The sequence below is a fragment of the Balaenoptera borealis genome (assembly GCF_965194805.1).
Source record: "Balaenoptera borealis genome assembly, chromosome: 2".
In the NCBI taxonomy this organism is placed as follows: Eukaryota; Metazoa; Chordata; class Mammalia; order Artiodactyla; family Balaenopteridae; genus Balaenoptera; species Balaenoptera borealis.
Genome location: NC_138867.1, coordinates 60,919,604 through 60,942,551, shown reverse-complemented (window position 1 = coordinate 60,942,551; position 22,948 = coordinate 60,919,604). Strand labels below are relative to the sequence as shown.

At 41.5% G+C, this 22,948-nt stretch overlaps 1 protein-coding gene across 4 annotated transcripts in view; it reads right to left on the bottom strand.

Moving 5' to 3' along the window:
- The window catches only part of HMGCR (3-hydroxy-3-methylglutaryl-CoA reductase), an 86,159-nt gene that overhangs the window by 19,490 nt on the left and 43,721 nt on the right, over positions 1-22,948 (bottom strand). Inside the window, exon 1 of one of the 4 annotated variants that reach the window (XM_082376191.1) lies at positions 1,570-1,686. The exons of 1 other annotated variant lie outside the window; for it this stretch is intronic. The gene's annotated coding sequence lies outside the window, so the exon portion shown is untranslated. Of the gene's footprint in view, positions 1-898; positions 1,092-1,556; positions 1,687-22,948 lie in introns of those variants that run through there. 2 more of the 4 variants (XM_082376190.1, XM_082376192.1) reach the window with 2 other exon arrangements.

Genomic DNA, 22,948 nt, shown 5'->3' with positions numbered 1-22,948 from the left:
TATGAGGCTAGAGCTCCAAAGTTCTTTAACAAAGGCAAGTATTAAGTGAACCATATGAAACTATTTTTTGTATGGGAAAAATGGTCAAATGTCAAATATCAGCAATTTCATATGGTCAACCTAAATAGATAGTGATATAGATGTGGTTATCTATCCATGGCCTAGAAACTAGATCATACAAGAATAAAAAGAGCACATGCACATGCGTATGCGTGTGCACACTTCATCTTGAAATGCTTATGCCACACACACAACCGTTTTCACATGTTAATGATGTAATCTTTGCACATTTTTTAAGCCTTCATATTACTAACTCCCATTGTCTTTACTGCCAAGTTTATCACAAATTGGAAAGACACTACCACTAAGCAGGCCCTCACAATCCAGTCTATCCCCAAAGTACACTCTGGGCCTTTGCTAGATTACCTCTAAATCAAAAAATGTCTTTCATTGCACGGAGAAAAAAATTCATTCACAAGCAAACAAAAAAAATACATTCTCTACATTGCGTGATGCTAAAATTTTACACGATTACTTAGTACGGCCTGGAAACAGATGTTTCCCATGACTTTTCAGGACCAAGTCTAAGAAGGCATGTCCTCAAAGACCTGAAAAATTTCAAACGACCATTTAAGATGGAGTACATCAAACTCCTCCTACTACAAAAACTGACTGTTGTTCTATTTGTGAGTCTCCAAGTTACGTTTACGTTTTTCTTTATCAAAATACCAAAACCAAATATTCCGAAAAACCTACAAGCTTTGGACTAAAGGACATCAGCAATCAGCACCAAGGAGACTACGCCCCTTGACAAAAAAAAAAAAAAAAAAAAAAGGAGAAGAAGAAGAAGAAGGAGAAGAAGAAGAAGAATCGTTGAAGTCTTTGGGCAAGTCTCTACCTTGGGCTCTGCATCCTCTCAATCCGTTTCACCTGGAAATAACCGGACGCATCTATGCAGATCCACGGTTCTTTCACGGCTCTGAGCTAGTCAGCAGCATTTAAGGTGCTGACGAACAGCAGCGCCAGGGCGTGAACCCAGTGAGAACAGCAAGCCTGGGCGTGAACGCCCACACCTGATAGATCTTCTCGCGTTCCCTCCCCGACCTGCGGGCCTGGCTGCCCCACAGCCCACTAGCATTCCTCGAATCAAGGGGACTCCGAGATCACCCTGCCTGGCACCCTTTCCGCCCCGACGATCGTGACTGCGCGGCCAGCACCGCCGACTTCGGACAGGGCCAGCGAACGCGGCGACGCCCCGCCAGTCTACCGATGGCGACGGGAGCCCAGAAGAGGCCGGCCCGCCGCCCGCCCCTCTGGCCCAGCCTGGCCCGCCGGCTCCCCGGTATAGATGCGGGCTGCCACTCGGCCGGCCGCGCGTCAAGGACGTCTCCTCGCAGTCCCCGCGGGACCGGGGCGCCACCCCGGGCAAAGCCGCCAGCGCAGCTCCCCCCGGGACGGCAGGAGGTGCCGGCTGCCCCTTTCCAGGGCCGGACGGAGCTCGAGAACCGCCACCTACACGACCCTAACCCGCTCCCGCCCACCGCCGCCCTCCTCACCTCCCGATCTCACCAGAAGCCACAGTCCCCGGGAGCTGGCGCTCCGCGCGTCTCCAGTCAACGGAGACGCGGAGCGGAAGAAACCTTCGCTTCTACGCACGCTCGGAGCCGGACGAGCCTGTGACCAATAAGGAAGGATCGTCCGATCGTCTAGCCAATCATCTGGGGGTTGCCCGGCCTGACGGCGCTACGTCACGAACGGTCGCCCTAACAACCGCCCACAGCTCTCACCCGGGCTGAGAACGGGCACCGCACCATCTCTCACCATGGCTCAGCCAACCAATAGCCAGTCGAATCCCAGCACTAGGGCCTGCCTATTGGTCACAGAGCCGTGGGGGCGCACGCATGGAAGCTGCCTAGGCGAAGACGATAGGGGGTCTGGCGGGTGGAGTGTCCTACAGCCCAGGACCTGAGCTGGGGTCATCGTGGCTGTGAGAGTACAATGGGAAGGAGTAGTAGGGAGCAGAATTGGGGCGTGAAGATAAACGCAGGGTCAGGTCAAGGATAGAATGCACAATTACTGAGTGGAGAGAGGTGGAGGTGGCCCTGAAAACCAGGATGTAAAAAAGGGAAGGTGGCAGCAAGGAGCAATCCAAACCTCAAGCTGACCCATTTCCGAAACCCAAACCGACACTTTCCTGTGATTTACCCATTCCTGTAAATAGTAAATGGCTCCAGTCATGGGGTTTCTCTCTCCCTCCTTCTCTTCCCCCCTTCTCTCCCTCTCTCCCTACAGCACAAGGCACTAGTCACAGACTGTCCATTCGCTTTGAAATGTGCCTCCTTTGTCTTGTCTGCTTTCCCTCTGACACCTCCCTGCTGCAGACCTTTATTATCTCTTGCCTGAAATAATGCAATAGCCTCTCCTAACTGGTCTCTCCACTCTTAGGTGCTTCCACCTTCCAATCCTATTATTCCGTTGGCCTGCCCCCAAACTACCAAGAGTTGCTCATTGTCTACTGGATTAAAGAAACTGGCAACCCCAATATGGCCCTACCCCACATTTCTTGCTTATCTCTCACTACTTCCTGTGTCAACCCTACATTTCAGCCAAAAGAGTAACTGACCTTTTTTCAGTCACACTCAGTACCTTTTTGCTCCCTGTTTATGTTCTCTGTTTAATCTGGACATGCCTGCACATTTCAACTGTTGAAATCCTAACTCTCCTTCAAGGACTATTTCATATGTCACCTCGTTTCCTGATTCCCTCAAATACAGTCATCTCTCCCTACTCTGAACACCCATAACATGTCCATATTCTGTGACCTGTGTTATTATTATGTGGAAATTTCTTAAGAACAGGAATTGAAATCCCCTCAACTTTTAAAGACCTATATTTTGAAACGCAGTCCCTGATACCCACTATACACTCAGGAGGAGTTTTAATAAACTATTATCTTGATAAATTCTCATAATCCTTATGAAATAGATATTATTTCCATTTTCAAGGAAAAATGAGTTTGTTAAACAACTTGCTTTAGATCACATAGATAATAATTTGGAAAACTGAGATTTGAACCCAGATCTAAAACTTATACTGGTTCTACTATCCTCCACTGCTTCAGTATAGGATCTTTATTCATATCTCTTTACGAAATACTTTTCGAGCACCCCTTATGTGCAACACACCTTGGTTGGCACTGGAGTTATAGCAGCAACATGACAGACATGGAAACTTCCTTTATGAACCTTATACCCCTTCATAAAATTAGATGACTGTTAAATATTTGTTGAATTGATCCTAATGGAAGGAAAGAGTTTTCACAGTGAAGAAGACTAAGGGGAACTAACCAAAAATTAAAGTATCCTATTATGAGTCTTATCAAAAGGAAGAAGAAGAAAGAAAAAAAGATCTGTAAGTACTCAGAGCTAGAAACTTTGTCGTACTTTTAATGTCCCCAGAAGTCAAAAGGACCAGCTATCTCAGAATTATAAGTTACAGATTATACAATTGCTTACTAATATAAATTCAAATAAGGATTATGAAGGTGTTTCAATAAAAAGTCTTTAGACCAAGATTTGGAAACTGTATTCCCAAACTCAGCTTAATTAATAACTCCAGTGAGATTATGAATTCAAAAGCAAGTAATAAAGAAACTCTGTCTAGTTTTATGTTCTTAAAACAACTTCTATATGATTCCCAATTTATGTCAAAAGGATCTTTATGCACTTAAATAATAATTTGTACTTAATGATAAATCACAATATTTGGCAAGGACACACATAGAAGGGGAAAGTGGGGGGATGGGGACAAAGGAATCTATGTGCTTTCTTCTTTTGTGGGTTTACCCTCACAGCAAAGAGGTTATAAAAGTACAATTTTAAGAGATCTAAATTTAAAGTAGTGAATAACCCACATTGCCATCTTTATCCACATAGCTCTTAGTATTTACTTATATAAGTATGTTAGCCCTCCGTCACTTTTCCTTCTTCTTGTTGTCATAGGCCATGCTTTAGGATGAGGAATTATAACAGGAACAATAATAACAATAGTAGTAAAATTTTATATAGCTCTTTCTATGCACTAGCCACTTTTCTAACTGCTTTATTTATATTAACTCCTTTAATTCTCATAACATTCGGAAAGCATTAGTAGAATCTGCATTTTACAAATGATGGAGCTACAGAAACAGAGAAGTTAAGTAATCTGCCTAGGTTTACATAGCTGGAATATGAACTCTGAAGTCCATTTCCTGAGTACATGCTCTAAACCACTCCACTGTGCTATCTTTAGTATCAGCACATATCATGATTGTTGAAGCTTCTGATGATCCATTGTGAAAGACCTTTCATAACATCAACGAAGAGTTTTACTTATTTATTTCCCATTCGCAGTTTCCAGCTGTGTTCAAATCTATATCTTCCAGCTTTGGGTAATTTTCTCTCTTTGTCTTGCACAAATTTTTTTTTTTTTAATTTCAGGGATGACTTTTTAAACTAGTACATTACAACTGATAACTGGTCACTTAGCTTTTGGCAGATGTTGTGATTGATTATCACTCCTGCTCAAGGTCAAGAAATATTCATGGAGGAGCTACTCTATGCTAGGCAAAGAGCTAGGCACTCAAGGTACAGATTTTTATATGTATATATATATTTTACCTGTGCCGCACGGCATGTGGGATCTTAGTTCCCCAACCAGGGATTGAACCCACACCCCATGCAGTGGAAGCACAGTCTTTTTTTTTTTTTTTTTTTTTAATTTATTTGGCTGTGGCAGGTCTTAGTTGCGGCATGCAGGATCTTTTAGTTGTGGCGTGTGGGATCTAGTTCCCTGCCTAGGGATTGAACCCGGGCCCCCTGCATTGGGAGCGGGGAGGCTTAGCCACTGGACCACCAGGGAAGTCCCTCAAGGTGCAGATTTAAATAAGAAAACATACACAAACGTATCCTTCCAGATAACATGGTAAGGGTTCTGAGTGAGGTATGCCAAGGGTCCACTGAGAAAAGAGGTAGGGCATGGAGTTGGGGTGCAGGGTGTTTTAAACAAGGGGAGGAAGTGGTTTGAAGGAAGGCTATTTTAGGCACTAGAGTCAAGATTGTGAGCATGAGAATGGAGGTGACAGATACAGGAGCAGAACATTTAATTAGGCAGAAATCTTGAAGTACTGTAGGATATGAGATATTTAAAAGGTGAGGAAGTCATGAGCAGGTTGGCTGATCTCCAGTTTCTACTGGTGGCATCTCACGTAGGCCAAAGTCTTGGCTACGACTCTTTTTTAATTTTTTTTGCTATTTTACTTCAGTAGCAAAACTTAGAATTCTGCTTCTTCTTTGTTTCTAAAACTTTCTAAACAGAAATCAATAGCTGGAGCCTCTCTTGAAGTTAGGAGCAAAGGTCTCTGCAGGAGAGGGTGCCCACAATTAAAGATTTCTTCTGTCCACCAAACCTGCTTTCACTGTTTAACAGTGATTTTGTTTGTTTTCTTTACAGTTTCCCCATTCCTCTCTTTAGGCCCTTCCCCAGCTTTGTAGAATCAGTTGGGGAGTGGGTATGAGATATATTGGAATATATATTTTTTTCTTTTAAAGGAATTTACAATCCTCAGGAAAAAAGAATGCTCAGACAGCATATCAATAGAAACAGCGTATCTATAATGAGGAGTAAACATCTATTCCTGAGATTCTTAGGGATTCTTGGCTAGGGTGACTGGTTCCCAAAAAAGTCAATGAGAGATCAATAAAAGGGGGAAAGAAAAAGAACACATTTTGACCCAAGTGTGAGCACCACTTTTTCTCCTTCAATAATAATAAACGTGGTCCTGGTCTCAGTTGATTAGAGTGGAGTGAGCCATCTACTATAAAATCCATATCCAGCTCAGTTGTCAAGACCCCAGTATCTTCCTCCTGTTCACCTTCATTCTTCCAATCCCAACCTCTTCCTTCAGCTTTGTATTTGCTCCCAGTTGAGGGAGGAAATTATAATGGTGGGAGAAAAAACAAGGCAAGTGTAAAAGAAAATAAAGAAGGACAGTGGCACAAGGGGGCTCTCTTCAGCTTCCCTGAGCAACTCCATTGAAAGAAGAGACAAAGAACAATTGCCCAGGCCTGCAAATAGTAGGCCATCTTTTTTTTTTTTTTAAATGTCAGTTTTATGATTGTTCTTTTTTTTTTTTTAAATTTATTTATTTATTTATTTATTTTTGGCTGTGTTGGGTCTTCGTTTCTGTGCGAGGGCTTTCTCTAGTTGCGGCAAGCGGGGGCCACTCTTCATTGTGGTGCGCGGGCCTCTCACTATCATGGCCTCTCTTTTCTTGCGGAGCACAGGCTCCAGACGCACAGGCTCAGTAGTTGTGGCTCACGGGCCTAGCTGCTCCGCGGCATGTGGGATCTTCCCAGACCAGGGCTCGAACGTGTGTTCCCTGCATTAGCAGGCAGATTCTCAACCACTGCGCCACCAGGGAAGCCCCAGTAGGCCATCTTTTAATATGAAAGTACTGTCGCTCGTACGTAAATATGGCCCAAAAAGTGTATAGCACCCTAACTGTATCTGCTACAAATTGCAATGAATTTGGCTACAAGTAACAGAAAGCCTAAACTAGAAGTGGCTTCAACAAGATAAGCGTTTCTTTTTTTTCTTGGGTAAAGAAAACTGGAAATAGTTCATCTAGGATTAACATGGAAGCGCAAGATGCTTTCAGAGACCCTTCTGTCTCTCTGCTTCACCATCCTCAGCCTGTGTTTTCCATCCTCAGGGTCACCTTATGGTCCAAGATGGCAACTAGAGCTCCATTTTCATATCTGCATTTCAGTCCTTCTGCAAGGAGCAGAATGAAAACAAAAGGGCGGAAAAAGGGCCCCTCCCAGCTGAGTCAGCTCCTTTTCACTGTTTATATCTCAGTGGCCAGAAGTACAAGGCCATACCTAGCAACAAGGGAGCTGGGGAATGTAACCTTTTTTTCCGGCAACAATGTGCCCAGCTCAAAACTGAAGAAAGGCTCCCACCTCTAAATCTTCCATATTGTCCCCATACTGGGTGAGCATACAGTAAGTACCCAAACCAGTTGCTGATCACTTAGCTCAAAAACAGGAAACAATTTTACTATCAAGATTTTACGGGCATAGCAAAAGATATAAACCTAAGATCAAAGATCTGTTATTTTATAAACATTAGCTTGAAATGTCAATGGAATTCTCATTAACATCTAGACTTGAGTTTCAGCTAAATCCACCAAAAATGTATAATACTACAAATGGTTGAACATAAAAACGTAATCTGTGAAACTAGCAAAGAGGGCTCTCTTTCTCTCTTTTCAGAATAAAGGGCCTTGGGAATCCCCTGGTGGTCCAGCGGTTAGGGCTGCGCTTTCACTGCCAAGGGCGCAGGTTCAGTCCCTGGTCAGGGAACTAAGATCCTGCAAGCCAAGTGGCACAGCCAAAAGAAAAAAAAAGAAAAAGAAAAAAAGAATAAAAGGCCTCACTGGTCTTATTCATTGCTCTAACACCTGTAACACTGAATGAATAGTTACCAGCAACTTTCAACCAGCGTGTGGTCTTGATCTCCCTGCTTTTTCCTCTGCATCGTTTAATACCTACCATGATCTCCATGCTTTTTTACCACAATGGCTACCTCCTTCTCTGAAATTTCTTAGGCCTGTGACTCCTGCCTCCTTGAGAAGGTTTCCAGTTCTTTCCACATTTGTTTCGGCTGGACTGAAATGAAATGAGGTATTGATGCTTTCAAAGCCCATGTCTTGGGGGCCCCAATGAGCACTGATAAGTCTCCTGACCTTGTCTCAACCCTAAAATCTTACTTTTTCCGTTTGACTTTACACTTTCCAGGCTTTGAAGAATTTGTGCTTCTTGAATGACAGTATGTTATGAGATGTTCTTGATAAAATCTCCCTAGCTGGGTCCAAACATCCCTAAAGCTAATTTTTCCCTTCTGCTGGAGAATGAGTGGAATTAGCAAACTAACCTCTGTTCTCAAGAAAGGTATTGCCTACTTTGTGACCACCTAGAGGGGTGGGATAGGGAGGGTGGGAGGGAGATGCAAGAGGGAGGAGATATGGGGATATATGTATATGTATAGCTGATTCACTTTGTTATAAAGCAGAAACTAACACACCATTGTAAAGCAATTATACTCCAATAAAGATGTTAAAAAAATAAAAAAAGAAAGAACAGTATTGCCAAGGTCTCTGTGCTTCCTCTAGAAAGATGGGCTGTTTATCTTCCCCAAGGGAGAACATAAAACATCTGCAAAGACTGCTCAAAGCCTCTCTGTTCAGAACTCCCACTTGCTTGTTCTTTTGAAATACACGTTTAGGAAGAAGTTTGACCCATGTACACCAAGGAAAGTTAAGATAATTATAGTTGGGCTAATAATTTTTGCCCTAAAGAAGGTAATGCAAGTAGCCAGAACAGAACCTTGCCCAGTCCTTTATTGAAACAGTTGCTCTGGAAACTCTCCAGGAGCTTGGTTACAGGCTGTGGACAAAGCGTTAGGTCTCCTCTACTTTATTCCTCACAAGAGGAGCCGTCTTTATTTTGGAATCTAGGACTGGTTGGACCACCAAATAATCTCAATTTTGGTAAAGAGTTCAAAGCTCAGATTGTAATATCTGGCCATTGTGTGACACTGCATTTAATAGGGAATAAAGTGAGAGTGAAACTGTTTGGTCTCTGTTTTTAGGTGCCCTTCTCATTCCAGTAAAAAGAAAAAGATAAAAGTATAGTCAGGTACAGAGAAGGAAGGCATTCTGATTTGCGTAGGCCTTAAATATAACAGAAGCATTTCTTTCCACTCTCCCCTGAACATGTATGATAGACCCACTTCTCTCTGGTACCCTATTCTTTTCAGGCAGGCCTGACTGAGTCTAAAACTTCAACCTGCTTTTTCAGTTGATCCTATTCCTCCTTCACCAAGAGTAGGACTGTCTTGGTTTGGGTTCCCCCAAAGGCAAAGACTGGGTCAAAAACCCTAGTGCAATAACTCATTTGGGGGATGACCCTAGGAGGTCAGAATAAGAATGCAAAGAATAACAGGGAAGAAGGAAAGGCCAGTATCCAGCTAGCCACCACTGTGGGCAACTGGGGCTCAGTTCTGCTGGGGACCCTCTGTAGAATGCCCCTCTGAAGGATGGCGGAGCGGGGTTGGGGGAGTGGTGGTGAGGTGGGATCACTTGTCCCTCACTCTTTGGTTGAGAATGCCTTCTGGGGCACACTTCCAGCTACATGTATGCAGAGCAGAGATACCGAGGCTTTGGAAAAAGCCTTGAGACAAAAAAGTTGGAAGACTTGATGGTTGACACTTGAAGTTGGAAGCCTTCAGCCTGCCAGGAATTGCAGCTGATGATGACACATGAGCAGGAGATGTGGCAAGAGGTACCTCGTAGCTGTGAGGACTGCATCATGGGTTGCCATGCCAACCTTTTCATTCCTTTTATATTCCTACTGGGCCTCTTTTGACTACAAGCCCTAAGCCATTTCAGAAGCTGGCCCTGTTCCCCCCGAAATTGTTATAATTCCTTCCTAATGCCCGGGCAATAGTATTCCGTTCACAAACCACATTCTGAAGGCCTCTTATTTCCTCACTTTGGTTGTCCTTGGCCTCTGAGTAGACCTGGTCCCCGTAACTGGTGGATGTCAACATTTTTAAGCTTGCAAGTACTCTAGTTTACACATGGAAAGTGATCAATATATATTTGTTGATGACTCTAACAATAGTGAAACTATGACTCTGGTTATAAATACTGTTAAGCAGGAACTTGCCCAGTCAAGTGAAGTCAACAAACATTTCTTGCCCTGAGTATTTCAAAGAAAGGACAAGAGGGCTGATGGCTGGTTAAGCAGGAATTCATGAAGCTTCTACATACAGGTGGAGTTACTATGATTCCAATACGTAAAATCTTATCTTTGTTGGACAGAGGAAGCATATTATTTGTGGGAGTTATTTTCTAAAATCAGTGCAAAAATCAGAACTCCAGCAGAATCCCAAGGCTTTTTAATTTTTTTAAAACCAGGTGAGGAGGGAAAATGTCCGAGTCAAAAGTATCCTTGAATTCTCCTTGTATTTCTTAAAATATAGAGTGCATATTTTGTTTTTACAGATTTGACAGAAATTCTTCTGCACACTAGATCTGACACCCCCTGACTACTGTAAGAGTCTATCTGTAGATAGGTAAGCATTTGAACCTTTCTGCCTGTAAGATTTAACTATGAAGTCCTAATATGCATGAGAACTAGCTAGTGAATGGTAATATATCCCTTCTTGCCTACTGAGTTGCTCTAATCTGTGTCAGTGTTACCCTCCTATTTGCTGTTAGATTTGAGATGTACTTCTTGTTATGAGAATTAGCCCATTATTTGTGATACATTTTGCAAATGTTTTCTTCCAGTCTGTCTTTTGACTTTGTTTATGGTGATTTTTGCCATGCAAAAGTTTTCGGTTTTGTTTTTGTTTTTTTAAATGTAGTCTTTTATTATATATGGATTTTGAATTATAATTCAAAAGCTTTTCCCTACACACAGATTATAAAGGAATCCATCTGTGTTTTCTTTTAGTACTTGTTGTGTTTTGTTCTTTACATTAAGATCTCTGATTCCTTTGGAGTCTATTTTTGTACGTGGTGTGAGGTGTAGATCCAATTTTGTCTTTTGCCAAGTGGCTGTATTCCGGTTTTCTTATACACAGAACACTGTGTTCTCTGCAGACACATCTATAACTCCCTCTTAGGGTGAGTCACTTCTGCCTGTATTGAATCACATTAGTTTTTTTGTTTGGTTCCAACAAAACAAACAGTACCCTTGGTTCCAAAGGGTACTATTTTCTGAAACTAGTTACAGATTCTGGGGTGTACCTTATCTGGAGCCCTAGTGCTTCATGAAAAGAATATTGTATTTAAAAAACACTTTTCTGATGGTCCAGCCCTGCTCAAGGATTGTGGATATTTTAAATAAGGTGGATGATATGGTTCCCATGATTAAGGAGTATATGTAGAGTGATTAGAAAACAATTGAAGGCCGCATAGAACTAGTGAAATTTACATTTTGGCTTACTGTCTCAATACCAGGAAGTACTTTCTCTGCACTAGCGTAATTCATTTTTTTAAAAATTGAGATGTAGTTGATTTACAATGTTCTATTAGTTTCAACGTGGTGATTCACAATTTTTAAAGATTATACTTTATAGTTATTATAAAATATTGGGTGTATTTCCTGTGATGTACAATATATCCTTGTAGCTTATTTATTTTTTACATAGTAGGTTGTATCTCTTAATCTCCTACCCCTATTTGTCCCTCCCCCCCTTTCCTCTCCCCACTAGTAACCACTAGTTTGTTTTCTGTATCTGTGAGTCTGTTTCTTTTTTGTTATATTCATTACTTTTATTTTTTAGACTCCACATGTAAGTGATAACGTATAGCATTCGTCTTTCTCTGACCTATTTCACTAAGCATGATACCTCCAAGTCCATCCATGTTGTTGCAAGTGGCAAAGTTCTTTTTATGGCTGAGTAGTACTCCATTGTGTGTCTGTGTGTGTGTGTGTGTGTGTGTGTGTGTGTGTCTACATATATATCACATTTTCTTTATCCATTCACCTGTTGATGGACACTTAGGTTGCTTCCATCTCTTAGCTATTATAAATAATGCTGCTATGAACTTTGGGGTGCATGTATCTTTTCAGATTAGTGTTTTTGTTTTCTTCAGATATATATAGGGTAATTAGTCTTTAGGAATGAGTTGCTTTTGAATTATTCATTTCAGCTGCAGGTAATGGAGAACCTAACTCACAGAGGTTTAAACATTTTTCCTCCTCTCACATCAAGAAATCTGGAGGTAGGTGGTTACTAGCATTGGTCCAGTAGCTCAATAGTGTCAGGAATAGCACCTCTACAATTCTGTTGGCCTTTGACACATGGTTCCAAGATGGCTGCTGAAGCTCCAGGTGTGTTACATCTGGGTTCTGAATAGTAGTAGAATGTGCCATCCCCAAATACACCACTTTGGCATAAGGATAATTTTGAGCTAGAGGCACTTGAAAAATAGCAGATTCAGGAAAGGCACTGTGACCTCCCTTTTTCTTCCTGAAAGCACTTTTTCTTTCATGTGGAAGATGCCCTCTCTACACCAGGAAGGAAAGAATATTCTTATCACCAGAGATTGGGAGTCAAGGCTAAGGGAAACCTGTACAAACAGATCTTGTTAAATCAACCCTTATCTTCCTTTAGCCTCCCCATATATTTTAGTTACTTTTCCACACTTAGTACTCTTTGTTTAACCTGGTATATAAGCACTTAGGTGTAACTGCTTTTTGGGTCTTCATTTTTCTGTGAAGTCTCTCATGTAGATGTAAAAAATGAAATTTGTACACTCTTCTCTTGTTAACCTGTCTTATGTCAACTTAATTCTCAGGCCCAGCCAGAGACTCTAAGAGGGTTGAGGAAAAGTTTTGCTTCCCCTATAGTTCAAAGGAGAAATAAGGTGAAGGGGCATACTGCATCTGTCTCTTTTATCAGAAAAAAAATTTCTCCAAAGTTCTTCAGAAGACTTCTACTTACGTTTCTTTGGCCAGAACTATCACATGGCCACCCTTAAATGCAAGAGAAGCAGGGAAATAAAATATTTAAGTTTTGTAATCTCTTTTGGGGGAAACAGCAAGGGAGAGGGGACTGGGAATGGCTACTTAACCAACCAATGGATCGACCACATTGAAATATCTCATTTCTGCTTGCTGAAAACAATGTCTGGTATGATGCAGGTATGAAAATGCAGTACCAGATCTTATGCAATCTAAGTAAAATTTAAACAAGCAGAAGGTAGGAATCTCAACAGCATGAGTTGAGAGATCTGCTTAAAGCTCTGCTATTGATGGCATGCACCTCCCAACTCCTAGTCTCTATGCCTCACAATTCAAATTCAGATGGAAGAGGTTGGTTGGACCAGGTTGAATTGGCTGCCCACTCTTATTGAGGTCACAGGCACAGGGCAAGTCATGGAGAGAAAGCCTGACCACTGAGGGATTATCCCTGGAGATGCTGGGGGCAAAGGGACAGCATATTTTAGTATATGTAAGTATAAATAATGTAAAAATCTAAACAACTTAGTATGTTGGTATGTGATAATTGGTGGTATGTTGTCAGATCCAGAAACCCAAAGAAGACAACTGCCCTTTAAATAGGGTAGTTATGCCTGCTCTTAAGTAGAAATGTCTTCATTTACAGTTTCAGAAATTTAGCAGGCAAGTTTGTTAGTTTTTGTTTTGTTTGGGATACTATGATATAATCAAAATAAATAAATATTTGGTCTTTGTCCCTGGTTCCTGGCACACAGCTACTAAAACCTTTAGAATCTGCAGATGAGAGGGTCTTTTGTATGCTAACTAGGCGACTAGTGGCTGGGGTCCCTGGATAGTGTCAGGATGAGGGCTGGTCACCAGAAAAACCAAGGCACGATTAGAGGGTTGGAATTTTCACCTCAACACCCCCTCCCCCAATGCCCTGTCCTCCCCACCCCAGGGAGGGAAGAGGGGCTAGACATTGAGTTAATCACCAATGGCCAATGATTTAATCAAGCATATCTATGTCATGAAACCTCCATAAAAATCCCTAAATGACGGGGCTCAGAGAACTTCCGGGTTGCTGAACACATCAAGGTGCTGGGAGGGTGGTGCGCCCAGAGAGGGCATGGAAGTGGAAGTTCTGGGCCCCCTCTCCCACAAACCCTGCCCTACGCATATCTTCCATTCGACTATTCCTGAGTTGTATCCCTTTATAATAGACCAATAAATGTGCTTTCCTGCATTCTGTGAGTCATTCTAGTGAATTATCGAACCTGAGGAAGAGTTTATGGGAACCCCCAAATTTATAACCAATCGATCAGAAGCACCTGTGACAACCTGGGACTTGAGACTAGCATTTGAAATGGGGCAGTCTTGTGGGACTGAGCCCTTAGCTTGTGGGCTCTGATTCTAATTCCAGGTAGATAGCATCAGAATTAAATTGAATTGCAGGTCAGCCAGCTGGTGTAGGAGAGTTGGAGAAGTGGTGTCAGAAAAGACACTGCACGTTTGGTGTCAGAAGTGTTGTGAGTAAAAACAGCTCAGAAACACCAATAGAACAAAAAATGGAGAGGATGAGTTAGAATGACTCTGAAGGCTTCCCACTATGAAAATGGAGGGCCAGCTTACTCTGCCAGAGGGTAGCAGCCTTGAACTGGAAGAATGAGTCAACAAGACCAGGTGGTGGTGGAATTAAAAACAACCAGCTTTGAGAAAGACAGAGACAGTGATTCTGAGAGATCAAGGATGATAGCTAAGGATGAAAAAGAGTTTAGAAGGGCCTAAGGCAAGTCAGGCAAGTTGATTAATGGCTCTGAGGTGGTTGGTTTTGGCCAGCTGTGAGTTGAGGTCAAAGGCCTGGGAAGCAAACTAGGAGCTGGAGCAGGTTGTCAGTGTCAGAGCCTGGAATGGGTGACATGCTAAGGGCCAGAGTGGGTGATGAGGGACCAGTGTCTGGTAGAGAAGTGGGCTCTAGGTCATGTCCCTGAAAATAATTTCTTCAAAAGCCAATTTGCCAATTAACCAATTTGCTAAAAGCTGCCAAACACCTTACATGAGTCTGCAACAGAGTCAGGTTCCCACCTTTCAGAAACCAGAGGACACTTCAGGGATGATGAGGGTCTGACCATTTGATTTGGTCACATCTCCTCCGCTTACCCCAAGTGGGTTAGCTACTGGTTGAATTGCAAGAAAAACATAATTGCAAAATTATTTTCCTACCAATTTATGGTAGCTCGTATAGATATGGAATTAAACAGATGGAGAAATTCTCAGAATTTCTTGAATTTTTCAGGGCCTTCCAGGAACATCAGTGTTTGGGAGGCAGCTGGGGAGAAAGGTGCTACAGCATTTCCTGCCTCTTTATCTTCCGCTCTCTTGGCCCACAATGCCAGAAATTTCTCCCACCTGCTTTAGGCCAGCTTTATGATCTCTCATGAACTGTAGCTGTGGAAGTGAAACCAGTAAGCCAAAGGCACATATAAACAGCACTTGTAGAGCTGACCCTCTCCTGGCTGTGAGAAATGGATATTTATGTCCGGCTGCTAGCTCTGTATTGACTTGAGTCTGACAAATTGCTGAGATGTTCCAAATGCAGCACTTATAGGGAACCTAAGTGTTTTTGTGGCCCAAAATCCTGCCAGGGTGTTTTGGCTCTTGACTGGGCTGTCTGTGTGGAGACACCTCTTCCCTCAGCCTTTCTCCCTGGGGCATTGTGCAGGTGGGAAGACTGCGTCTATTGACAGATGGTGCCCTCAAGCTGCCTTTCTCAGGGAATGACTGTTAGCAAAGGTAATCGTTGGAAGGTACAAAGCTCTCGCCAGTGATCAGAACACGCTGTCTGCACAGCTGTGTGCCATGCATGTTTGAGGGCAGAAAGATTGGATTCCGAGGCACAGAGTTTGTGGATTCTTCCATATGTTTCGAAAACTATATTTGAGAAGTGAGTATATTGATTTGTTGCTCAGAAGAAGAAAACACAGCAAGCTGGGAGTCGGGAAGGCAGAGCACAGAAATAGAGAAAACCTAACTAGGATCAGGGTGGGAAAGCTGCGCTTTCAAGAAAACAGAGATTCAGACATCTCTTTCCCTCCTCCCATCCAGTGTCCTTGTTCTATAAATACCTAAGAAAGCTTGGTGGAATTAGACTGGGACAATCTTTGAAGCAGACCAGATTAGAGACAGAGGTATTACATGCCCCAAAGGAAAGAAAGACTTATTAAAGGCATGTGAGGAAAGCAGTCTCTTGAGCACCTATTGTCTGAGGGTCAATCCCTGAGGACCCTATTGCCATTTCTCAGCCAGATTTGCCTGATTTCTTGGAAAAGAATCCCATCTGACCTGTCTGTTTCAAAATTGAGTTCTTTTCTTTCTTTCTGGTTAGACGGTATTTACAAACCTTTTCTAGAAAAGTTTTCAAATGATCATGTTTCCTTGCTTATAAAGCTCCTCACTGTCACCCAGTGCCCAGGCCTAGAGCTTCCTGGTGGGCCTGGTTTTGTAGCCATCCAAGATAAAAAATAAAGTAATATCAGGATAATAAAATATTGGGTCTGGGATATCTTAATACCTATTGCTATAGTAGGAAAACTGGGGAGAAAGAGGATGGGCGGAACACAAAAATCTCCTTTTCTTACTACCTGACAAAATCTTCACAAGATAGAGAGAGAGATGAAAAAATTTCACCAGCAGCAATAAAGCAAGGAAACAACTTTAGGTCATAAATTCTGAAAAGTAGTGACCAAGGAACCAAAGAGAAGATTTTTATCTCTAACCCCTCTCTTCATTCCTATCCCAGCCTATCCCAATTAAGCAAGACGGAGGAATTAGGTTATTTGATCCAATATTTCTTAATAACTTTCAGTTAGGAGATAAATGGACTGAGGTGGTCAGTAGATAGACCAGGGAACCCTAGAGAGAAGCCACTATCACCACAGGATGTCAACAGAGGCAGGAAGAACTACCTGGGCTCATCATTTTCTTGGTTTCATGCTGAATTCGGGACGTGATCTGAAGCCACAGGAATAGATGCTGCTCCAACCAGGTAGAGGCTTCCTGGTTATAAGAAATCTCAGAAAATAGAGCAAAGCCCAGGTACCATAATAACAGGTGCATGCAGCCCCAGAAGGACTCTCCCTTCTCCTTCAGTTCTATAGAGAAATGAGTATAACCCAGTGTTCAGCTTGAAAGTTCTTCTTTTTAAAGGAAGACAAATATGGAAGAGTAACAAGGACAATTCCTTCATATCATAGATCAGACATCAGATGAACAGAAGGCCCTAGAGCAGGGTTTCTCAACTTGAGCACTTAACATTTTGGGGCACATAACTCTTGGTTGCAGGGGAGTGGGGTACCCTGTGCAGTGTAGAATGTTTAGCAGCATCCCTGACCTCTACCTATTGAATGTCAGTAGCAAACACCACCACCCCCACTCCTGCCCCGGGTGTGACAACCAAAAATATCCCCGTATTTTCTGGGGTGCAAAATCACCCTGAGTTAAAAACCACTGCTCTAGAGTCTAGACATAGTAGCCCACTTCAAATATGAGCAAGAAGAAAAGCAATGGCATGGTAACTAGAGAAACATACTATAAGAAAGCAATAAGTGAATTAAATTAAGGAAGCTAGCAAGCAAAAGATGTAAAGTAAATCCACTCTAGAAGACAATATAACTCAAGGAAAAGAAGAAATGTCTCTCAAACTTTCTCATTTTAGAACAATTAATAATCTAGAACAATTAATATTATTAATAATATAAATTCAATAAAGCAAAGTTCAAAGACTACATGGTAAAATAACAGAATGGGCTGAAGAAGGAGATTTCAATGCTATGGAAATGAATTGAGTCCCAAAATAAAACCATTATAATGGTTTTATTATAATAAATAAATAAATTATAAATATCAAGGAACTGACTAGAGAGGATTAAATATAGAATTGCTGATAAAGAGAAAGGCTTGAGATACCAACGAAAATGCAGAGTGAAAAAACAAATCAATTAAAGCAAGTAGATAATAGAATATAAACATGTAGGCCATAAAAAGATCAGCTAACATAAGCGTAAGTTGCTCTCCTTGAAGTGAAGAGCTCTGCAAATGAAACAAAACAAGTATTCAGAAAGACGATGGTGGGATGTTGATAACTGACGGTGCTCAGGCTCAAGTTCCAAGAGTGACTAAGAATCAGTGATTATTGTGAAAGTAAATTTTTGAAACATACATCTACTGGGACTCTTTGGAACGTAGTGATAGGAAACCCAACACAAACTGGCTTGCTCCCAAAAGGGAATTTATTGGTTCACATTACTGAAAAGTCCAGGAGTAAGATCTGACTTCTATTCAGTTAGATTCAGGCCTCCAAAGATATTCCCAGGGTTTATTTCTCTCTAGTTCTCTGCTCTGCCTTCTGCCATGTTGGCTTCTTTTTCTGGCTCCAAGTGCAGCCCCAATGTCCCCAGGCTCTCCCTAATGGTGGCAAGATGTCTGTGGGCACTCCAGCCTCAAAAGCTGTCAAGTTCAAGTCTAGCAAGAAGAGAAGAGTAGTGTCTGGTAGTTTCCGTCAAAGTCTTGAGACTCATGCTGGTAGACCCAGCTCAAGTCGTATTTGCATGGAGGATGCAGGGCTTTGTTCACCAGGCCTGATTTGGAAGGTGATATGGGACGTTCTCTAGAAAAATAATCTTGTTGACAAGATTGGAGAGATGGAGCCAAGACTTGAGTGAGGAGGTAACTGCAATAGTACAAGTGCAAGACAATGAATTGTGCTACTTCTGAGGTGGGGAATAAGTTTAAAGGATGGTCTTAAAACATGGTCTGACCTCAAAAGGTAAAGCTTATTTAAAAATTTTATTTATTTATTTTTAATATTTATTTATTTATTTGGCTGTGCTGGATCTTAGTTGTGGCATGCGAACTCTTAGTTGCGGCATGTGGGATCTAGTTCCCTGACCAGGGATCGAACCGGGCCCCCTGATTGGAAGTGTGGAGTCTTAGCCACTGGACCACCAGGGAAGTCCCAAAAGTAAAACTCATTTTAAAAGAAAAAGAAGGGACTGTTCTAGATTAAAAGAGACTAAAGAGACAACCAACTGCAATGTGTGAATATTTGATTGAATCCTAGTTCTTTATGCTAACGGACACTGTAACATCTGCCAACATCTAACAATTGGCACGTGGTTAAGTAGACAATGATATATTAAGACCATGGAAGTTCATAAAAATATCTGCTACGTGGCTACATCATTATTTAGAAATCCACATACAAAAGAATGGTAAATGGAAAAAAAAACGTAATATGTAAAGACAATGTAAGCTAAGACATTTGTTGAATTAAGATTATGTAAATTGTATGAAAAATTTCAAAAGATGAAATGTGTCTTTCCTGCTAATATTTTTCAAGTACAAAATAGGGAAAATACCATGACAGTATGATCTCTATCAGCTTACTCTGAAACATTCTTAATGTTCAGGTTCCAAACCACAACCGTTCATTCATTCAATAGACAGTTATTAAACATTTCCTCTGTGTCAGGCACTGAAGGCACAAAGGTAAATAAGACCAAATATTGGGCTTCAAGGAGCTAACAATCTGGTGTTTTGAAACAAGTAAATTGATAATTATAATAAAGTAGGTACTACAAGAGACATGAAAAATGCTGCCAAAACTCCCAACCTTCAGGCCCAGAACTTCCCTCAGCCTGCAGGACATATCTATGGGGACAGACTACAGACAACTAATGAAACAAGACCAAAATCTAAGTTGTGACTCCCCCTCCTTCCCACTTTCCCAAGTTTTTCCTTCTATATTGTAGTACCAGACAAGCCACAGGCTATGGCTTTGTCCACAGGCCCCTTCTACATTGCAGTATTGAACCTTCCCCCACGAAGATCTTGCTGACTGTAGAAGTCCTAGGTATTTCCTTAATCCATAGGTTGCCTCAGCCCTATGATTATTAAGTGCCCTGATAGGAAAACTCTATTTCTAATGGGGACAATGTTTGGTTAAGCCAATTCTCTTCCTAGGAAATTTGAACTATAGGTCTGAGGAAGGAGCCAAGCAATTGGTGGCAGGAGCAGAATCCAAAAGACTCAGAACACAGCACATAGAAGCCATGAGAAAGCAGAAACTATGAGTAAGTAGTAGACCTGAGGTGGAGGGTGAGGTGGTTGATTGGTAGTAAGAAGACAGGAACAGAGAGACTTTGTGTCACCATAAATGCAAGGGCCCATCAAGTTGTGACAGAAACAGGGACACCTCATTTAGGCTTTGGAGCCTTAGTCAATCTACTATCCTCATTAGACTTCTCCCTAATCCTTTTTTTCCCAACTATCAGCCACGAGCTCTCCCTCTCATTCAACTTCTCTCTCTAGGCTACCTATGTCATCTGCTCATGAATATTGTCTTCAGTTTGGGAAGGGTCACCATCCTGAGGAGAATAACAAGCTAAAGATCATGCAGCTTCCTTCAGTGAGGGATTATACAGGTAAAAGGAAAGCGTGCTCTGCTGCATGGATTTTCTTTCTGAATTTCCTTTGGTGGCCTGATTATTAACACAAAAACTTTTCCTTCTATGTAACAGTAAAGCCATCAAAGAACAGTTCACCTGTCAGCTTGCAAAAAAAAAAAAAAGATCTTGCCAAAACACATAAATATTAAAACAAAACAAAATAAAACCCCCTACCACCACCACTATCACACCTACAAACATCACTGTTGCTGCTGTTAAGCTGTTTGGAAATCTAGTAGAACACGGTCTCCCCTCCCCTGTACCCGACACAACTAGGCATGGTTGTTCCATTGTCCCATCATGAGGATGCACGGTTCTTTGGAATGCATTGTAGCTGTTCCCTCCAATGTAGCAGGAAAAATAATAGCCTTGATGAATGTTTATAAAATGCTCAATAACAACAACTATACTGTCAGCCCACCATAGAAATAACATGCTATGCCAAAGAATCCTGCATTTTCCTTTAAAAGTTGGCAGATGAGGAAATATACCTGAGAGGAGTTTAGAGTTATGTAACAAGATATAGTATTATTCCACGTAGAAAAAAAGAGAGGTAGATTGGGGACTTCCCTGGTGGTCCAGTGGTTGGGATTCCAAGCTTCCACTGCAGGGGACATGGGTTCGATCCTGGTCAGGGAACTAAGATCCCACAAGCCGTGTGGTGCGACCAAATAAAGGAGAGAGATTAATCCTTTGTCAGTTGCTTCGTTTGCAAATATTTTCTCCCATTCTCAGTGTTGTCTTTTCGTCTTGTTTATGGTTTCCTTTGCTGTGCAAAAGCTTTTAAGTTTCATTAGGTCTCATTTGTTTATTTTTTATTTTATTTCCATTACTCTAGAAGGTGGGTCAAAAAGGATCTTGCTGTCATTTATATCATAGAGTGTTCTGCCTATGTTTTCCTCTAAGAGTTTTATAGTGTCTGGCCTTACATTTAGGTCTTTGATCCATTTTGAGTTTATTTTTGTGTATGGTGTTAGGAAGTGTTGTAATTTCATTTTCTTACATGTAGCTGTCCAGTTTTCCCAGCATCACTTATTGAAGAGGCTATCTTTTCTCCACTGTATGTATATTCTTGCCTCCTTTGTCAAAGATAAGGTGACCATATGTGCGTGGGTTTATCTCTGGGCTTTCTATCCTGTTCCATTGATCTATATTTCTGTTTTTGTGCCAGTACCATACTGTCTTGATTACTGTAGATTTGTAGTATTGTCTGAAGTCAGGGAGCCTGATTCCAAATATACAAGAAGCTCATGACGCTCAATATCAAAAAAAACAAACAACCCAATCCAAACATAGGCAGAAGACCTAAATAGACATTTCTCCAAAGTAGACATACAGATTGCCAACAAACACATGAAAAGATGCTCAACATCACTAATCATTAGAGAAATGCAAATCAAAACCACAATGAGGTATCACTTCACACCGGTCAGAATGGCCATCATCAAAAAATCTACAAACAACAAATGCTGGAGAGGGTGTGGAGAAAAGGGAACCCTCTTGCACTGTTGGTGGGAATTAAACTGATACAACCACTATGGAGAACAGTATGGAGGTTCCTTAAAAACCTAAAAATAGAGCTACCATATGACCCAGCAATCCCACTACTGGGCATATACCCTGAGAAAACCATAATTCAAAAAGAGTCATGTACCACAATGTTCATTGCAGCACTATTTACAATAGCAAGGACATGGAAGCAACCTAAATGTCCATCGACAGATGAATGGATAAAGAAGATGTGGCACATATATACAATGGAATATTACTCAGCCATAAAAAGTAATGAAACTGAGTTATCTGTAGTGAGGTGGATGGACCTAGAGACTGTCATACAGAGTGAAGTAAGTCAGAAAGAGAAAAACAAATACCATATGCTAACACATATATATGGAATCTAAAAAAATGGTACTGATGAACCTAGTGGCAGGGTAGGAATAAAGACACAGACGTAGAGAAAGGACTTGAGGACACGGGGGGAAAGGGGAAGCTGGGACAAAGTGAGAGAGTAGCGTTGACATATATACACTGCCAAATGTAAAATGGATGGCTAGTGGGAAGCTGCTGCATAGCACAGAGAGATCAGCTCAATGCTTTGTGACGACCTAGAAGGGTGGGTCAGGGAGGGTGGGAGGGAGGCTCAAGGTGGGGGGGATATGGTGGTATATGTATATATATAGCTGATTCACTTTGTTGTACAGCAGAAACTAACACAACATTGTAAAGCAATTATACTCTAGTAAAGATATTAAAAAAAGAGAGAGAGAGATTGGATGTAGCTGAAAGTCCTCTACTGTTTGAGGATATTATGGTTTATCTTCATTTTACTACTTTATCTTTTTTTAGTCCAAAAAATATAGGTGTGCATTTCCTTAATATTTTGGTTTTGAAATTGCTGTCGTTTAGACTTGTACAGCTACAAGGAAGTCTTGAGTAACCCAAACATCAGTCATTGGTTGAATAATAAAAGCTATTGAATGGAGTCTTCGCTTACAATCCTGGGGACTTAGTGTTCCCTCTCCTCTGTTATGAACTCTACACTTATTGAGCATTTAATATGAACTAAACAGGGATGGGACACATAGCAGTTCTTGTCTTGGTCTGAGTTCCCAGTTCCTTGTCCCTGAATTGGGTAATGGACAAGTAAACCAATTATTGCAATGCAGTATGATAAATGGGAGGCACTTAATTCAGACTGGGGCCTGGGGTGTGAGATGGGAACTATTAAGAAATGCTTTCAGTTTTTATGGTTTGGAATAGATTAGATGAATAGACAAATGACGTCAAAGTCTTAACTGATTCTTTTCTCAATATCTAACCCTTTCTCCCCAGTTGTTCCTTGAATAATCCATTTCTTCCCAATTAAATTATAATGTATATCAAATA